Consider the following 12,894-nt stretch of genomic DNA (forward strand, 5'->3'; position numbering starts at 1 on the left):
GACGAAGACCTTAGCCAGTCTTTCATGGTACGACATTCTTACTGTACTCCGAACACTACCATTGCTCGTATCATTCATATAAAAGACCACATCGCTTTTGAGACACTAAAAGTGGTAGGTCGTCCCCCTCTTTTTCACTTGTGACTTTTCTCATTTTTCCTTTAGTCTCTTGTTTCATCTTTACTACCCCCAAGTGATAGCCGAAGTTCATAACCTCATGTGGCAGCAAGCGCACCTCTTCTAACGATTTGAAGCAGTTGAAACCATGAGGACATACATTTCCTATAACATGGATAGAAATAAAGAGCTCTTAGTCGGCTTGGAGACGGCAAGGAGTGAGATTACTACTACCTGAAAGCTGACTGAGAAGGGTTCATGTCTGTTGAAGAAGGCCGAGGAAGAAAAGAAAACATTCTAGGTCGAGGCTCACTGGCCAGCTAAGGAGAAGGCAACTATGGCGGCCGAGAATGAAAAGGTTAAAAAAAAGATTGCTCGGTTGAGGTGAGAGCTACAGGATCTTAGGGCAGGGTTTGCCGCTCAAAATGAGGATTTGGAAGCGGACTACCAAAAGCAAGTGGATGAAATGTTCTTCTATGGCTATCGGTGCTATATGAAAAAACATGGCATTGCCAATGATACTCTCAGCTTTCTTTCTGATGATGAGAATGATGAATCTTTGAGCAGCCTTGCCCAAGGAGATAGGTTTGTGCTAAGAGACGAACATGCTCCATGAAATGGACCTTCCGCTGAAGACGACTTCTATGGTGAGCAAACTTGACTTCTTTTTCATTTCCTTACTTTGGTCGGCTGTGGCCTGGACTTTCATACTTGTATATACAATGCGTACACTTTTGAGTTTTTTTTCTTCAATATGATTGCACTTATTGATTTTTCTTCAAGTGTGCTTTCTTTACTCATTTGTTCGTACTACACTATTTCCATAAGCAACTTTTATTGATAATATTGCTTTAAGTTGGTTACGTTCTGTAGGCAAAGCAAGGGCATGTTGTTTAGTGTCTGGAGATGGCATGTCCCTAAGTCTCTTATCTTAATTACAACATAAGGTCCTTCCCAATTAGCTTGTAGTCTTTCGACTCCCATTTTAGTTGTGTTTTCGAAGACTCTTTTGAAGACCAAATATCATAGTCGAAAAAATAGTTGTCGTGCTTTTTTTTTTGTACTGAATGATTGTCCTTTGATGGTAAGAAGCTATCCAGATAGCTGTAGCTCATCGCTTTTCATCAACCCAATCTAGTTGCCTTATGAACTCTTCATCACTATACCTTTAATCTTGTACGACTGTCTTGGCAGTAAGCATGTCAATTTCAGTTGGAATGATGACTTCCATCCAATAAGAAATGGTGAAGGGAGTGGTTCCCATTGGCCATCTAGATGTTGTCCAATAGGCCTATAAGACTCCGGGCAATTCGTCTGCCCATTTTCTTTTTACTCTTTCCAACATTTTCTTCAATGCATTCAATAGGGTTTTGTTTGTCACATCTACTTGTCTGTTGCTTTGTGGATAACACAGTGTTGAGTACAAATTCTTGATGTTTAGCTCTGAGCAAAATGTTCGAAAGACAATGTTGTCAAACTGGGGGTCATTATCTATGACAGTTGCTCGTGGAATTTTGAATCGACATAAGATGTTTTTCCAAACGAACTTAGAGACATCTTTGTCTTTGATACTGGCATGAGCTTCTGCCTCCACTCACTTACTGAAGTGGTCGGTTGCAACGAGCAAAAACTTCTTTTGTGCTACTCCAGTGGGTAAGGGGTTGATAATGTCCATCCCCCATTGTGCAAACGACCAAGAACTTATGATCGTGTTGAGGGCTTCCGAAGTTACATGGGAAATGGGAGTGTGTCATTGACACTGATCGCATCTTCTAACATAGCTTTCAATGTCCCATTTCATGGTGGGCCAATAATATTCTTGTGTGTAGGCGCGGTGTGCCAAAGTTCGTCTCATTAGGTGATTGCTGCATACACCTTTATGGACTTCAGCTATGACATACTTGGTCTTTAGCTCGCTCAAACACTTTAGGTATGAGCCTCCAAATGATTGTTTATAAAGTTGATTATTAATTAAAGTGAAGCGTGTTGTTTGTATGCAGAGTTTGTGTGCTTGTTTCCCGTCTTTTAGTACATCCCCTGTGTGAAGGTATTTTATGATGTCGAGCATCCATCTTGAGTTTGTTTGACTAGTATTGCATACTAGACCAAGAGTGATTGAAGGCGTGGCTTTAAGGTAAATAGGCAACATTATCATCACATGTATGGGGAGAGTGGCAACTATACCGGCTAGTGTGTCAGCCTTTTCGTTCTCCTCTCATGGAACCTATCTAATGATCCACTCGTCTAACTTTTTCAAGCGTTCTTCAACCATGGCGAGGTATCAGGCCATACATTCAACCTTTGCTTCGTACTCTCGTTGAATCTGTCTGACAATTAGCTGAGAATCGCTTCTAACTTGAACTTGGCAACTACAAGCATTAGAGCAAGATCTAGTTCAGCCAGCATAACTTCATATTCTGTCTCATTGTTGGAAGCTGAGAAGCTGAGGCGGATAGTTTGTTCCATTATTTTCCCAGTTGGTGATTGCAGGACCAGACCTACTCCGGATTTAGACACCCCGGACACTCCGTTTACATGAAGTGTCCACCATTGCTCTTTAGGGCAATCGATCTAATGTGTTTGTTTTTTAAGGAGTTTAGTTATAAAGTCGGTCATAACTTGTCATTTCAAGGATAATCGCAGTTGATACTTAACTCACTCAATTCGATTGCCCATTTCAACATCCGCCCGGATAAGTCCGAATTGTGCAAGGTGACTCGGAGCGGCTGGTTTGTAAGTATGGTCACTTGATAAGCCAAGAAATACGAGTAGAACTTTCAAGCAGAGCTTTCAAGCGACACTCTTTAGTGCTAAAGTAATCTACTCTACTTGGTAATATTGTGTCTCAACATTCACCATCGCTTTGCTCACATAATAGATGGGTCTCTGCTTCCTGTCTCGTATATGTCGAAACAAGACTCTAATAGCGCAATCAAATATGGCCAAATACATGTAGAATTCTTCACTAAACTCGGGGCTGCTTAGAAAGGGTGGTTCAACGAGGTAGCGCTTGATTGCCTCAAATGTCTACTTAACTCGTCTATCCAGCCGAACGTGTTTACCCTCTTAAGTGTGAGAAAGAAATGTCACAACTTATATGTGAAATGAGTTATGAAACGACCCAAAACTGCGAGATGACCTATGAGGTGTTGCAATTCCCTTTTTTTGTTTGTTGTGAGTGTTTCGAGGATGACTTTCACTTGAGTCGAATTAACTTCAATTCCTCTTTGGGTTACCATAAACCCTAAAAACTTCCATGCATTGATGCCAAATGCACACTTAGTTGGATTAAGCTTCATGTTGTATGCCTGCATTAGACGAAATGCTTCTTCCAAGTGCTAGACATGCTCAGCTCAGGTTTCACTCTTTACAATAATGTTGTTAATGTAGACTTCCACAGTTCGGCCAATCAGGGGCTTGAAGATTTTTGTCATTAGTCTTTGGTAGGTAGCGTCAACATTCTTGAGTCCAAACAACATGACTTTGTAACAGTGTAGCCCTTGTGGTGTGACAATTGTTGTTTTCTCCTCGTTTGGATGGAACATAGGGATTTGGTGGTATCCGAAAAAAAAATTGCCTAGAAAGGATAGTATCCTATGCCTGGTGGTGGCATTGACTATCTAATATATTAAGGGCAAAGGAAAACTATCATTCAACCAATAGTCATTCAGGTTGGTGTAATCAACATAGACTCACTATCTTATATTTTTCTTTGGGACTACGACCATGTTCGCCAACCACTTTGGATATTTGACTTCTCTGATGAATCTAGCCGCTAATAGTTTGTCATTTTTCATCTGGATGATCTTTTGTCTATCTGAATGAAAACATCGGATCTTTTGTCGAACAGATCGCGAGGTAGGTGAGACATTAAGCTTGTGGGAGGCCACGACCGGATGGATTCCCGACATGTCTAAGTAAGTCCAAGCAAAGATGTCCTTATTGCTCTAAAGCATACTCCTTAGTAGTTCTAGTTCATCCTGCGCAAACAAGAAACTGGTGTAGGTGATTTGATTCGTGTTGTGTGAGAGGAGGAGTGGTTGGACCGGATCATCCGCAGATGGATTTTTCTCCACTGAACTCAGTAATTGCTATTGTTCCCTTATGTTTGATGGCTCCGAATGCGCCTCTTTGCTAATCGGATGTCTGGACTTAAGTGCCACCTGATACCATTGTAGCGCAGCTAGCTAGCTGCCAAGGAAATCAACTTACCCCACTTCCATGAGATAGCTCACCATGTGATGGTATGTAAAAGGAATGAATTTCATTTTGTGAAGTCATGCACATCCCATAATGGCATTGTAGGGAGATAGATCATCGACCATCGAAAAATGCATGCTTAATGTGATCGGGTTGGCTTGGACAGGCAACACAACATTGCCCAAGGAAGTTGTTGTAGCTCCATTGAATCCGGACAACAGACGTCCTAGATTCTCTAGGGCAGATGGCGAGTAGCCCATTTGCCTGTATGCCAACATTTGCATTGCAACACCCGATTGAGATATATTGGAGGGAAGGTGATTGTGTCGTCGACTGGACGCACACTTTCTTCTACGAATGTGCCCTAGACGGAACTAATATTTTCTCTTATAGAAGTCGCGCGGAGCAACCTTTGTCTTCGCTGCCTAGAGCTATGTTTTTCATCTATCGAGCCTCCATGTATACAGTTAATGACAGCTCTAGGAGCTGTCGAAGATACAGGGACTGGGACGACTACCTCTGGTGTCGCATCTTTTTGTCCATTGGTTGTGCAAACGTATCGCTTAATGTGTCCAACCTTGATGAGTTTTTCTACCAATTAATGTATACTCTTGCATTGTTCAGTGGTGTAGTCATGATCCTTATGGTAGGAGCACATTCTGTTCCAATCCCATCTAGTTGGATCTGTCTTGATTGGCTCCAACCATCTGAAGTCCAACAGGTCGTGGATCTGTAAAAAGAGTCTCTCATGGGAGATGCTTAAGGGGGCGAGCCTCACTTGTTGTTGCTACCGGTCGTCTTGTCTTCTGTTGCCTTGCCACAATTGGTTCGAGGCCTTAAAACTCCCCGCCTTATCATTCTTGGTCGGATGATTATTTACCAAGACTTGTTGAGAGGCTACTCGAACATCATCTTTGAGCATAGTATACTTGTCTGCCCGCCTGAATAGGTTATCCATTATTGTGGGCTCCAAAAATAGTGTGCTCGAGCTTATACTTTGCTTGAAGATTTGCAAGATAGCGTCCATACTGTAGGATTCAACTTGAAGCACCGGTTGCCCTAATCGCTTCATGAAATCCCTTAGTGTTTCATTTTCCTGCAACTTGATGTTCTACAAGGTGCTTATATTTTGATTTTGGCGAGCGAAAAATAGGTAGTGACCTACAAAGGCTTTTGAGATGTCTTAGAAAGTGTTCACGGAATTCTGCAGGAGACACCAGAAGAGAACTTGGTCATGTAGGCTGGTCAGAAAGACCTTGCACATCAGTGCATCATTCCCTATGTTGAGGGTCATAAGTTGTCTGACGTGCATGATGTGGTCAAATGGGTCGCTCATTCCATCGTAGATTGTGAACTTGGGCACTACAAACCCTCTGGGCGGCTCATAGCTAATGATATGGGAGTCGAACGATGTGGAGAGCATGTCATCCAACCGTCGGCTGATAGAGTCAGGCGAGGCTCACATCGTTGGTACTTCTGCCTGATATTGCCTTGGTGGTTGAGAGGGTCATCCGGATGTGGTTGTTGCGGTTAGATGACCTAGACATGCCCTCAAGGTCTCCAACAAGAGCGATTGTTCCTCCACGTCTGGTGTTTAAGGTCCCAGTCGAGCTCGCATCGTGTCAAATAAATGTGACCCTCTGTCATGCCTTATTTTGCTTGATGCCCGGGTAGAGTTAGTGCCTTTGTCCAATTGCGTTTGATGAGTTGCCGAAGGCTCCTCATTGGATCGTCTCGAATAGCTGCTGGAGAAAAACTTTATGCCCTCTAGAAAAGATGCCTCAACGGTTCATCTTGAGGTTGTTTGTTAGCTTTAAGTGTGCCGACTTTAAAAGGGGCCCACTATTGACATTTGAGAGCGCAACTCTTCGTTCTCTTCTCTTAGTCGTTTCATTTGGTGGAGCAGAGTCTACATCCGCCGCTCACTTTCTCGTTAGCGTCTTTCCATCATTTCGCGCTAGACAAATTAGTCTTTGTCACCTATAGTTGATGATTGGTTTATGGAGGGTGTTGACATCCTTAGTTGTTTCCCACAGACGGTGCCAATGTTGGTATTGTGCCAACTGCATACAAGTCCGTCTAGCTTCACTGAAGTCAGACAGACTTCTTCCCTACACAAAAGGATGTCTAGACAGGTAGTTCGAGCACGTCCTTCCGAAGCTTAGGTCAAAATCTAGTAAGAGTGAATCCAATTTTTTTTTAATGACTATGTGCACACATACTTTTTTCATTCTTCTAGAGGGGTTTTTATAAAATATATAGCGTCATCATCATAGCATTGATTGTGCATTCATGTCTTTCTTGCGTTGATGATTGTCATTATGGCGGATACTATGCCTTAATAAGGTAGTCAACGTCATCATCTCAGTGCAGACTGGACAATCATACCAAACAAGAGCTGTTGATTGGTGTCATTTGTTGGTTGTCGTGCAAGAATCTCGGACCATATTGTCGACTGTGCTTTTACGTTTATCAATGTCGCTGATTGTGTGTAACGACTAATTGACATTGATTTTTGGGTGTAAATGTCATCTAGATTGTCGCTTAGGCATTGGGTATGATTAATCATTTGTCCAATGCTTGGAATTTCCGATCGGGTTGGTTTGTCTATCTGGAAGTCCTAGTCGGCTTAGTCTGTCCATTCCATCTGGCATTGGGGAAGAAGGAAATTTGTATATTCTCTTGCATTAGACAGAACTTGTCTTGGTCCAGACGAATTGCTCTCATACAGATTATCTGTTTACCTTGGACGGCCAAAGGGTCTTGAGCTTAGGAAGGACACAAGGAGGGAAACTTCCCACAACTTTGATTTGAAGAATTAGGAAATAAAAAGAAAATTTTTAGTATATGTGTTGTTCTGCAATTTAAAGGTAAGCGTTTAAACCTAAATAGCATTTGTGATTTATCTTTTATAGTTGTTCAACGTAAATCTCTTTTTTATACTATGTTAGGAAATATGAGAATTTATTATATTATGAGAACTTGTTGATGATCATCTACATTAAAAAACCTATTACAGAAATAATATTCCATTTTCCTAAACTGTAACATCCTTACTTTGAATTTAGGGATATTTATGTTATTCGGAGAGATTTTTATTTCTCTCATTACCAACAACTGAAAAGATAGAAAAAAGGCATTTGGAAAACTTTAACTTGAAGAGTTAGAAAAGAAGAAGAAAATTTTAGCAGATGCTTTGTTATGCAATTTAGAAGTAAGCATCTAAACACTAAATAGTATTTTTGATTCATAAATATACTCAATTAAAAAATCTAAATATAGTTAGGGGGTGATTAATTTATTTTAAAATATAATATATAATTTAGTAATACATGAGTTGAAGAGATCTATATTGAAATCCAAAAGAACATCATAAGATTTTGGTTATTCCAATGACTAACATGACCAAATAGTTTAACAAAAAGGGCAAGGTTTTAGGGTGGTAATGGATCTTGTTGGCTAACAGCACAATGATATAAAAAATAAAAAATAAAATAAAATTAAAAATTAAAGTTTGCTTTCATGCTTTTTATGTCATGGTTTGCTGGAAAGGTTATGTTTATGGATTGGTCGTGGTTGGAAACCAAAAAAAAATAGTCAAACAAAACAAAAGTCATGCTTGCATAATATGATTGCGCCTTGTGTGTGCCTGGACCAACCTGCATTAAGTCTAATGAAAGTGCATCGCATGCGTTGAGTGATGAGGAAGTATAATAATAATAATAATAATAATAATAATAATAATAATAATGATAATAAGTTTTAGTGTTAAATTAATTAAATGATAGAATTTGTTTAAACAAATCAAAAGAGGGAAAAAAAACTGGAACTAAATTGGGAATTGATTAATTAAATTGATATTGGTTAGAAAGAATATTAGTAATAATAATATTATTTAAAAAAATTAGAAATGCTAAATCATAATTTTAGAAAGATAACAAATATACTAACAATTATTGTTTTTTACTTATATTTATTTTAGGTCTAGATTAAGTGTTTCATGCATTTTTAAGTGACTTTTTGAGGTAAAGGTTAATAGTTCATTTTATAAGTTTTTTTATCTGTTTTTATTTGTTTTTAAAGTGTGACAATGTTTAAATTTCCTAAAATGGATCAAATAATATTTTCTAAAATATGAGTTAATTTGTTCCTCGATTTATAAAATAAATTCGGAATATGGTATGACTTATTTGATTGTTATGCAAATGAATTTTACCTTTTAATAAATTGTTGATCCTCACTACCCTGGGTGGTGGTAATGATGTGATATAATCCTAATTAAGCGTTGGTAATAATGTGATGTAATCCTAACGAGTAAGAGTATTATTGGCATTTAGTATACGATTTATTGGTAATTGTTTCATCCACTAGTAAGAAGAACAAACTAAAACTAGCAATCTAGTGCAAGTCCCACCATTTGGGTATAGCATTATTATGTATGGACCAGAGTAAAATTTTTGTCTATAAAGTTTTTTGAATATGAGCTAAGTGTGCAAAATGTATTATGTGGTCTATCTTTAAATTCAAAATACTTGATTTTTTGAAGAAAGTAAATTTAATTATTAAATAAAATGTAAATTTAACTACTAATTGATTTGTGTAAAAAAAATATAATATCTTAGGATTTAATTTTGTATTATACTTTATCTCTCCTATTTAATTATTTTTCCTTATTAAGTTCTTAAACTCATCATTCCCTATTATTCAATTTGTCAGGTATAAGTGAAATTGGTGAAGAGGAATCGAGATAAAAATGGTATTTCTATTAAAAACAACTTTAGAATTGATTATTTAGGATTATGGGCTTATGACTAAATTCAATTAAGATTTCTAGAACTTTTCTTTAAGTGTTTGAGATAATTATTAAATTTATTGTTAAGATATTTTAATAAGTTTTGGATTAGAAATTTATAATAATTATTTTATGTTCTAATTATTGTTTTGAATCAATTAGAGGTAGTTGTCATGTTAGGTAAAAAGCTGGATAAGATAGGTTAGGATATTATTTTATAGTTTGTCATTTTTAACATTATTATCATGTTTCACGTTAGATAAGAGGTTGGGATTTGGGGTAGAATATTCATTATTCTTAGATACAATTTTTTGCTTTGGAGAACAAAAAATACGAAACATGTTTTGATAATTGGAATAGAAAACTAAAATAAGGTGTTTTTTTTATCTGTGCATAGCCAAAATAGAAATAATTTTCTACTCTTAGAAATAGAAAAAATATGATGTTTTTTGTTATTAAAAATAAAAAATGAGATTTTTTTGTTCTTGAAAATAGAAAATAAAATGTTTTATAAAAATATATTTAGTTATTTTCTTTTATTTTTTATGGATGTTTTAAAACATAATTAGACAAATATCAATCATAATTAAAAATAAAGCACCACATATAAAATTTATTTTTAAAAATATAAAAATATTTCAAGTTACCAAATAAACCATTTTCAAATAAAACAAATGAAAAACATTTTAACTTCCCAAATAAACTTTTTCTTTTTTTTCTAAAAAGCATCAAACATCACTTTTGGAAAGGATTCGCATACAAAACCTTACTAAGAATATATTCTAATTAATGTTGGAATTTTTATTGAACATACTCCGTAGATGGGCGTCCCAATTGGATGAATATGCCCAATATTGGATAAATAAACTTTGGGATGATATCTTGTTCGAGACTTTTTAAAGGATAATATTGATATTATAAAAATTTTATTAATTATAAAAGAACTTTTTATATAAGTTAAAATATAGTTTTTTTATATATGAAAAAAAAACAATATTTTCATAATTTTTAAAAAACCTTTTCTAACACTTAATATTTGTTATATAACGCATTGCCAAAAACATTATTAAATTATAATCAAGTCATTGTGTTCAAAAAGGTTTCAAATGAAAACATTGATAATAAACACTTTGCAAATTAAAAGCAATTTAATCAAAATACTTTCAAGCTTGGTAAATTTTTAGAATTTTATAGTAGCACTTTAATTTTATCTTTATTAAATTAAAAAAAAAACACATAAAATCTCCAACCATGAAAAGTAAAAAAAAAAAAAAAGAATTAATTAGTTTAAAATAATGAAATAATCCTTGTATTTATTAATTTAACCTTTTTTTTCATATTTTTTTAAAAATAACTTATTTTTAATATAAATGTCACTCACTATTTCAAGTATTCACAAATTAGGATTGTAATCACCCAAAAAAAGAAAGCAAGGACGAATGGTACCAGTGTGAAGAACACGCCAAGAAGGCATATGTGACCTTCGGAGGGGTCACACGAAACTTCCTGGAAGATACCAATTTCCAAATGAATTTCCTGTCTTACTAAATTTCTAAAGGCAAAGCATATCCATATTTTTTATGGTGAGATGCTGAAAGCATGGGTATATAATTTTGTGCCCAGCACTTTTTCTTTTCACCGTTCACACCATCTTTCTTCTTCTTTTTCTTCGTCTCTACAGGGACGGCTATGATCAGCTGACTTGTATCTGCTCTGGCTCCTCAGCAAGTGTGTGCAAGGTAAGCATATTATCCTCCTTTCTTCAGTATCATCTTATTTGCAGTAATGTTCTGCTACTTTTCTTTTATGGCTTTATTCGTTGTTTGTGTTGTACACTTCTTCTTCAACTTTACTTTGATTCTGGCCAAATGATTCACTACAACACACTGCCTAATATTCTCAGAGAGAAAAAAAAATTGGATTGAGTATGAAAGTAATCTCAGATATGGGATTTCAATCTTGGCCCTTTTTGTAATGGGAATTTTTGGATGCTCTGTCTTTTCTTTTCTTTTTGATTTTCCTTTGGGGGAAAATTTCATCCTAATGTTGTGTTTGGAAGTAGACCAGGAAATTTGAAATGAAAGGAGTTAAATTTCTTTCATTTTGTTTGGGATAAGGTACATAGATGAAAAAAGAATTTTTTTTTTAATATTTTAACTTTGCTTCAATTTTAAATGTTAATGAGAATTATTCAATTACAGATTATATATATAATTTAATTTAATTTCATTATGTGAATTCTTCAAAAGAATAATCATGACAAATTATTTTATACTGAATTTCTAAATTTAAAATATAAAATAACTTATAACTCTTAAACTTTATCTAAAAATCAAATACGGACTTGTCGATATTTTGTTCAATTTTTTTTCGATGGGATGTGGGATGTTAGATGCATCTGAGAATGATGCATGTAGAAATAAGGATGACAACAGGACGAGTTCGGAATCTCAATGTAACAAGAGATGACTTCAACGACTTCTCATGGAATCTCAATGTAACAAGAGATGACTTCAACGACTTCTCGTTGAGCCAGCCTCGAATCTCAAAGTAACGAGATGACTTCAACAACTTTTCGTTAAACCAGCCTTGTTCAACATGGTAATGAAGTAATTCCAGAATTTCAACGACTCTCTTGTTGAAAATGTTTAATGTTAAGAGGCAACTTTGGGAGCTCGTCTTTTTACATATATTTTCATCTTTATCTCAATAAATTAAATGAAATAGAGTTCATTTTTATCTCAAAAAAAAAATAAACGAAATAGAGTGGAGCATACTCACTTCGTTGGGTTTAATTTTCTTTATGTTTAAATTTTTTTCATTATATTATAAAAAATAAGCATTATGATTTTTTTATAATTTATTTTTTAGAAGAATGTTTTTATTATTTTGTGTTAAAAAATTAAATTAAATTATTTTTAATTTAATTATATATTGATAATAAAGACATATCCTAAATCTCTCAAAACATTCATCGTATTGTCATCTCATGTCTTATCCCAAATTTATTTTACTTCTAAAAAAGCTCGTTCCATTATCACAAAAAAAGATGACTTTTGAAAAAACCCTTTCCATTATCACAAAAAGAAAGAAGTCTGTAGGGGACAAAAATAGTTGATTTTTTTCCCTTTTTTTCTCAAAAAATGCCGAAGATTATTCTTTTATTTTAATTTCAAATTTTTATTCATATTATATTTTTTATGTTTTTATATTTATTACTTTATTTTTTTTTAAAAAAATTACACCTTATAACTTTATTTTAAATTTTTTTTTTTCATATTTATCACTTTAATTATTTTATTTTAAAAAAATTACACCATCACACTTTATTTTTAATTTTTTATAATATTTATTATTTTAATTCTCTTATTTTAAATTTAAAAAAAAAAGCTATGGGTGCTTTGCCTTTTTTCTTTTTCTTTTTCCCTTTTTCTTTTTTGCTTTTTTTTAAGTTGGCAAGTTTTACCCAGACAATATTTGATCTTATCTACTTTTAAGATTGAGTTTGAAAACAAACCTAGAAGAAAAGAATCTCATTAAGGAGTTAAATTTCCTTTTATTTTGTTTGGTATGAGGGCATTTAAAGATAGTAAAATAATAACAATAATAATTTTGGGCGAAAATTTTGGGTCAAAAATCGAAATCCACTAAGGCATAAATGGGATTACTGAAGTAAAATATAGTTGATTTTAGGCCATTTTTTCGATTATTTTTTCAAAAATGCCCAATATTATCATTTTATTTTAATTTTAGTTTTAATTATTTATTTATATTATCATTTTATT

General features: G+C 34.6%; 1 protein-coding gene across 2 annotated transcripts in view; it reads left to right on the forward strand.

Annotated features, from left to right (window-relative positions):
• Nucleotides 1–10,671: 10,671 nt before the first annotated feature.
• LOC100251227 (calcium-transporting ATPase 10, plasma membrane-type) overlaps nucleotides 10,672–12,894 on the forward strand; it is a 48,608-nt gene continuing 46,385 nt past the window's right edge. Inside the window, exon 1 of one of the 2 annotated variants that reach the window (XM_010658577.3) lies at nucleotides 10,672–10,848. The gene's annotated coding sequence lies outside the window, so the exon portion shown is untranslated. The remainder of the gene's footprint in view (nucleotides 10,849–12,894) is intronic. The other variant, XM_002262793.5, reaches the window with a different exon arrangement.

This window comes from Vitis vinifera, chromosome 11 (genome assembly GCF_030704535.1).
Source record: "Vitis vinifera cultivar Pinot Noir 40024 chromosome 11, ASM3070453v1".
Taxonomy (NCBI): domain Eukaryota; kingdom Viridiplantae; phylum Streptophyta; class Magnoliopsida; order Vitales; family Vitaceae; genus Vitis; species Vitis vinifera.